Source organism: Trichechus manatus, unplaced genomic scaffold, assembly GCF_000243295.1.
Source record: "Trichechus manatus latirostris isolate Lorelei unplaced genomic scaffold, TriManLat1.0 scaffold00021, whole genome shotgun sequence".
Lineage (NCBI taxonomy): Eukaryota > Metazoa > Chordata > Mammalia > Sirenia > Trichechidae > Trichechus > Trichechus manatus.
The window spans coordinates 2437583-2443004 of NW_004443957.1; the positions used below are offsets into that span (position 1 = coordinate 2437583).

Below are 5422 nucleotides of genomic sequence, written 5' to 3' on the forward strand. Positions count from 1 at the left end.
GGATGAGAGAGAAAAGACACAAAAACAAAACACTGAGGATTTTGGCCTGAGCCACTGAAAAAGGGAGATACAATTTACTGCAATGGGGAAGATGGCAGGAAGAGCATTACTGGGGCAGGGATCTGAGTGTGGAGCTGAGTGAAGAGGTCCAGGCTGGAGATAGAAATCTGGGTGTCACTAACATATAGTTGTTATTTAAAGTTACTGGGTGAGATCACCAAGGGAGTGAGAGTAAAGAACAAAAAAGACCATACTTAGAGGTCATGAAGATGAGGAGGAGCCAGCAAAGGAGAAAGAGGAGGAAGAACTTAAGGGATAGGAGGAAAACCAAGGGTGTGGTATTCTGGAAGCCAGTGAAGAAAGCGTTTCAAGGAGAGAATGATCAGAGGTGTCAAAATGCTACTGGCAGGTCAAGTAGATAACTCAGAATTGACCTTTGGATATGGCAACATGCAAGTCAGTGGTGACCTCTGATAAAGTGTGTTGGTGGCGTGGTGAGGGTAAAACTTAATTGGAGTGCGTTAACACAAGAATGGGGGGAGCAGAATTGGATTCAGTAAATGAAGAGGCCTATTTCAAGGAGTATTCCGTAAAAAGAAAGGCATGGCAGAAATAGGGTCAAGAAAATGTTTTTAAAAGATAGGAGTAATTATAACATGTATCAATATACTGATGGGAAGAGTCTGTAGAGGGGGAAATGAATCATGCAGGAGAGAGATGAGAGAATTGCTGGAGCAGTGCCCTTAAACTGGCAAAAGGGAATAGGGCTAGTACTTAAGAGGGGGGTTGGCAATAAGAGGAAAGGCAGCATATGTTGGCACAGATGCAGGTAGGTGGGTAGAAGTGGTGGTAGGAAATATATGGCTACGCTTTCGTTTCTGTATGCTTTTTGAAAATGAAATAAAATTTCTGGTTAACATAATTATATTTTAAATAGAATGATAGTGATTGGTGAGATACTCACTCTATAATGAAAAGATTATCTTCAAAATCTGAAAGTCCTAATGCTGCTATGTTGCTGCTGGGTGTGTTGCCAGAAATAGCATACTAATATCCTAAGACACTGGTGACTTTTCTCCAGAAGGTTCTTCCTGACACTAATAGCTGGATGTTTTTAAAGTGTTTCCTTAATAAACAACTTCATTAAAATAACTCCATAATAATTAGTTTCCTTCAGCTAAATACCATCTTTTTGTTAGTTTGGATCTTTGAGTCAGAAACATATTCTTGCTGTTTTTTCCTAAGGTATGCTACATTCCCATTTCCTGGGCACTATAATAGGCAGTGTAGTCTATTTTAAAAATATGGTAAAATATGGCTGCTGGTCTGAAACATTAGTCATTTCAGAGGTGAGAGCACAGAATGATGTGGGAAGTCTGAGCTTTCGGGTGCTATCCCAGAGCTACCTGACGAAGGTCACTGTACCTTAATTTTTTCCCATAGACTAGCTTCACAGTTTCATAGTAGACCAGACATTTTTCTTGTCTCTGATTTAGATCAATGTACCTGGATTACTGCAAGATTTAAAATCCCTCCCTCCTGGTTCACACTTTTGGTCAGAAGATTGAGTTGAAATTTTTTTTTTTTCCTCTTTTCAGCCAACCATGTACATAGAGTGAAATCATTTTAAGGTTGATGTTCTGTTTTGCTGTGTTTTAATCTACATGGTTAAAATTAATCCAGTTGACACAAACTTTTCCATTTGTGAAAAGTAATAAACCTCAGGGTAGGAAAGTTTATTTAAAAATGTGGAGGAACCTGTGACTATGGCCCCCGACACCCTGCTAACTCAGAACTGAAGCCACTCCTAAAGTCCACCTTTCAACCAAAGATTAGACAGGCCTATAAAACAAATAGTAACGCACGTGAGGAACTATGATTTTTAGTTCAATCAGGCATATGAGACCAAATGGGAAACACCTGCCCAAAAGCAAAGGTGAAAAGGCAGGAAGGGACAGGAAAACTGGATGCACATTGAGAAGTCCAGGTGGAAAGGGAAAGGGGGAGAGTGCTGACACATTGCAGGGATTGCAACCAATGTCACAAAACGATTTGTGTATAAATTTTTGAGTGAAAAACTAATTTGCACTGTAAATTTTCACCTAAAACACAATAAAATAAAAAAAAATGGCTTCACAAATCTTTTAGTAATCCTAAGTTTTTCAATAAGCACAATTTAAAAAAAATTTATTGTGCTTTAGGTGAAAGTTTGGAGTCCTGATGGCGGAGTGGTTAAGGGCTGAGCTGCTAACCAAAAGGTCGGCAGTTCAAATCCACCAGCTGCTCCTTGGAAACCCTATGGGGCAGTTCTACTCTGTCCTATAGGGTTGCTATGAGTGGAACTGACTTGACAGCCCCTAACAACAACAACAATTAGGTAAAAGTTTAGAGTGCAAATTAGTTTTTCATTCAAAAATTTATACACAAATTGTTTTGTGACATTGGTTGCAATCCCCACAATTTATCAGCACTCTCCCCTTTTCCACGCTGAGATCCCCATGTCCATTTGTCCTGTTTTCCTGTCCCTTCCTGCCTTCTTGTACCTTGTTTTGAGCGGGTTTGGTCTCATACTTGATTGAACTAAGAAGTACGTTCCTCACATGTGTTACTGTTTGTTTTATAGGACTGTCTAATTTTTGGCAGAATGAATAAGCACAACTTTTTTTTTTCAATTAGGTTTTTTTTTATTGTGCTTTAAGTGAAAGTTTACAGTTAAAGTCAGTTTCTCATACAAAAATTTATACACACATTGCTATGTGACCCTAGCTGCTCTCCCTATAATGTGACAGCACACTCCTCCTTTCCACTCCGGATTTCCCATGTCCATTCAACCAGCTCCTATCCCTTTTTGCCTTCTCATCTCGCCTCCGGACTGGAGCTGCCCATTTAGTCTCATGTACCTACTTGAGCTAAGAAGCACTGTCTTCACGAGTATCATTTTATGTCCTGTAGTCCAGTCTAATCTTTGTCTGAAGAGTGGGCTTCGGGAATGGTTTCAGTTCTGGGCTAACGGGGAGTCCGGGGGCCATGTCTTCCAGGGTCCCTCCAGTCTCAGTCAGACCATTAAGTATGGTCTTTTTACTAGAATTTGAGTTCTGCACCTTACTTCTCCTGCACCGTTAGGGACTTTCTGTTGTGTTCCCTGTCAGGGTGGTCACTGGTGATAGATAGACACCATCTAGTTCTTCTGGTCTCAGGCTGATGGAGTCTCTGGTTTATGTGGACCCTTTTATCTCTTGGGCTAATATTTTCCTTTTGTCTTTGATGTTCTTCATTCTTCTTTGCTACAGGTGGGTTGGGACCAATTGATGCATCTTAGATGGCCACTCGCTAGCTTTTAAGATCCCAGATGCCACTCACCAAAGTGGGATGCACAACATTTTCTTAATAGACTTTGCTATGTCAGTTGACCTAGATGTCCCCTGAAACCATGGTCCCCAGACCCCTGCCCTTGCTACACTGTCCCTCGAAGTGTTTGGTTGTGTTCAGGAAACTTCTTAGCTTTGGTTTAGTCCAGTAGTGCTGACTTCCCCTGTAGTGTGTGTTGTCCTTCCCTTCACCTAAGATAATTCTTGTCTACTATCTAGTTAGTGAATTCCCCTCTCCCTCCCTCCCCACCCTCGTAACCACCAAAGAATGTTTTCTTCTGTGTTTAAACCTTTTAGGAGTTCTTATAATAGTGGTCTCATACAATATTTGTCCTTTTGTGAAAAAATACGGACTGCTTCACGAATTTGTACGTCATCCTTGCGCAGGGGCCACACTAATCTTCTCTGTATTGTTCCAATTTTAGTATATGTGCTGCTGAAGTGAGCACTTCTCTGTGTTTTTTGATAGTTTTACAACCTGCTGGCAATTTCACACTGGTGAAAATAGGTGGAATTTTCTCAGAAATAGCCAACTGATTACACTGGATAGCAAATACAGAGTAAATCCTTGTAATCATGGAAGAAAGGAGTGGAAACCAGCAAGTATGTGATTCTGTTAACGCCAGATGGAATCCAAATCTGAGTCATGATGTTGGCAAGTGGGAAAGAGTGTGACACACAAAGTTAGGATCCTGCCCAACTGGAGCTGCACAATAAAAACCGGACTCTTTACTTAGCAGCAGGGGTTGGAGGGTGGGGATGTGGGAAGTGTGGGGATGGGAGGGTATAGTAAGAGGGCAAGAGAGTGTAAATGAGACCCTTGGAGAAGAAGCAATAGTCCAAATCAAGGATGAAGCAACTGAATAGAATCAATTTACATACTCAATTGAACTCAAGAAAAAAATCACTGAATTTGGAGAAACTAAACTTCTTAAGGAGCCCCCTGGGTGGTTATCATGCTCAACTGTTAACCAAAGAGTTGGAGGTTCGAGTCCACCCAGAGGCACCTCAGAAGAAAGCCTTGGTAATCTACTTCCAAAAAATCAACCATTGAAAACCCCATGGAGCACAGTTCTACCCTGACACATATGGGGTCGCCATTGTTTGGAGTCAACTAGACAGCAACTAATGAACTTCTTGAGGTTCCCAATGACTTGGGGTAAAGATTGGCAGGAGGGAAGAACTCAGTTAGTGCCAAGATAGAACACCTCTACCAGCCACCTATGAACACCCTGGCTGTGCGGATAGCCCCTTCTGTCTTTCCCTATCTGCAGTCACCATCTCCCATGATACTGTCCCCTACTACTTCTACCCTTGATATTCACTTTCATATTGTAAATATATTCGAGGTGCTAGCTCTCTCTGTGATTTTCCCTGGGCCTATGTGGAGTAAACTGAAGTAGGAGAGTGGGTTCAAGTAGAGTAGTCCTAATGTGCAAGATGCACCAACTGCTAAGAAAAAAATGAAGAAACTGAAGATTTGTACCAACTTCTGCAATCTAAAATTGATTAGACATGCAATCAAGATACACTGATAATTACTGGTGATTGGAAAGTGAAAGTTGGAAACGAAGAAGGATTAGTAGTTGGAAAATATGGCCTTGGGGATAGAAATGATGCCAAAGATCACATGATAGAATTCTGCAAGACCAATGACTTCTCCATTACAAATACGTTTTTTCAACAACATAAACGGTGACTATACACATGGATCTTGCTGGACAGAATACACAGGAATCAAATCAACTACATCTGTGGAAACAGATGATGGAGAAACTCAATATCATCAGTCAGAACAAGGCCAGGGGCCAACTGCAGAACAGACCATCAATTGCTTATATGCAAGTTCAAGTTGAAGCTACAGAAAATTAAAACAAGTCCACAACAGCCAAAGTATGACCTTGAGTATGTCCCACTTGAATTTAGAGAACATCTCAAGAATAGATTTGATGCATCGAACGCTAATGACCAAAGACCAGATGAGTTGTGGGATGACATCAAGACATCATACATGATGAAAGCAAAAGGTCATTAAAAAGATAAGAAAAGACCAA

General features: G+C 40.9%; 1 non-coding gene across 1 annotated transcript; it reads right to left on the reverse strand.

Moving 5' to 3' along the window:
• Window positions 1–3710: 3710 nt before the first annotated feature.
• Window positions 3711–3817, reverse strand: LOC111819938 (U6 spliceosomal RNA). Its single transcript, XR_002823507.1, has one exon. It is a non-coding gene; the product is annotated as a U6 spliceosomal RNA (small nuclear RNA).
• Window positions 3818–5422: the final 1605 nt, after the last annotated feature.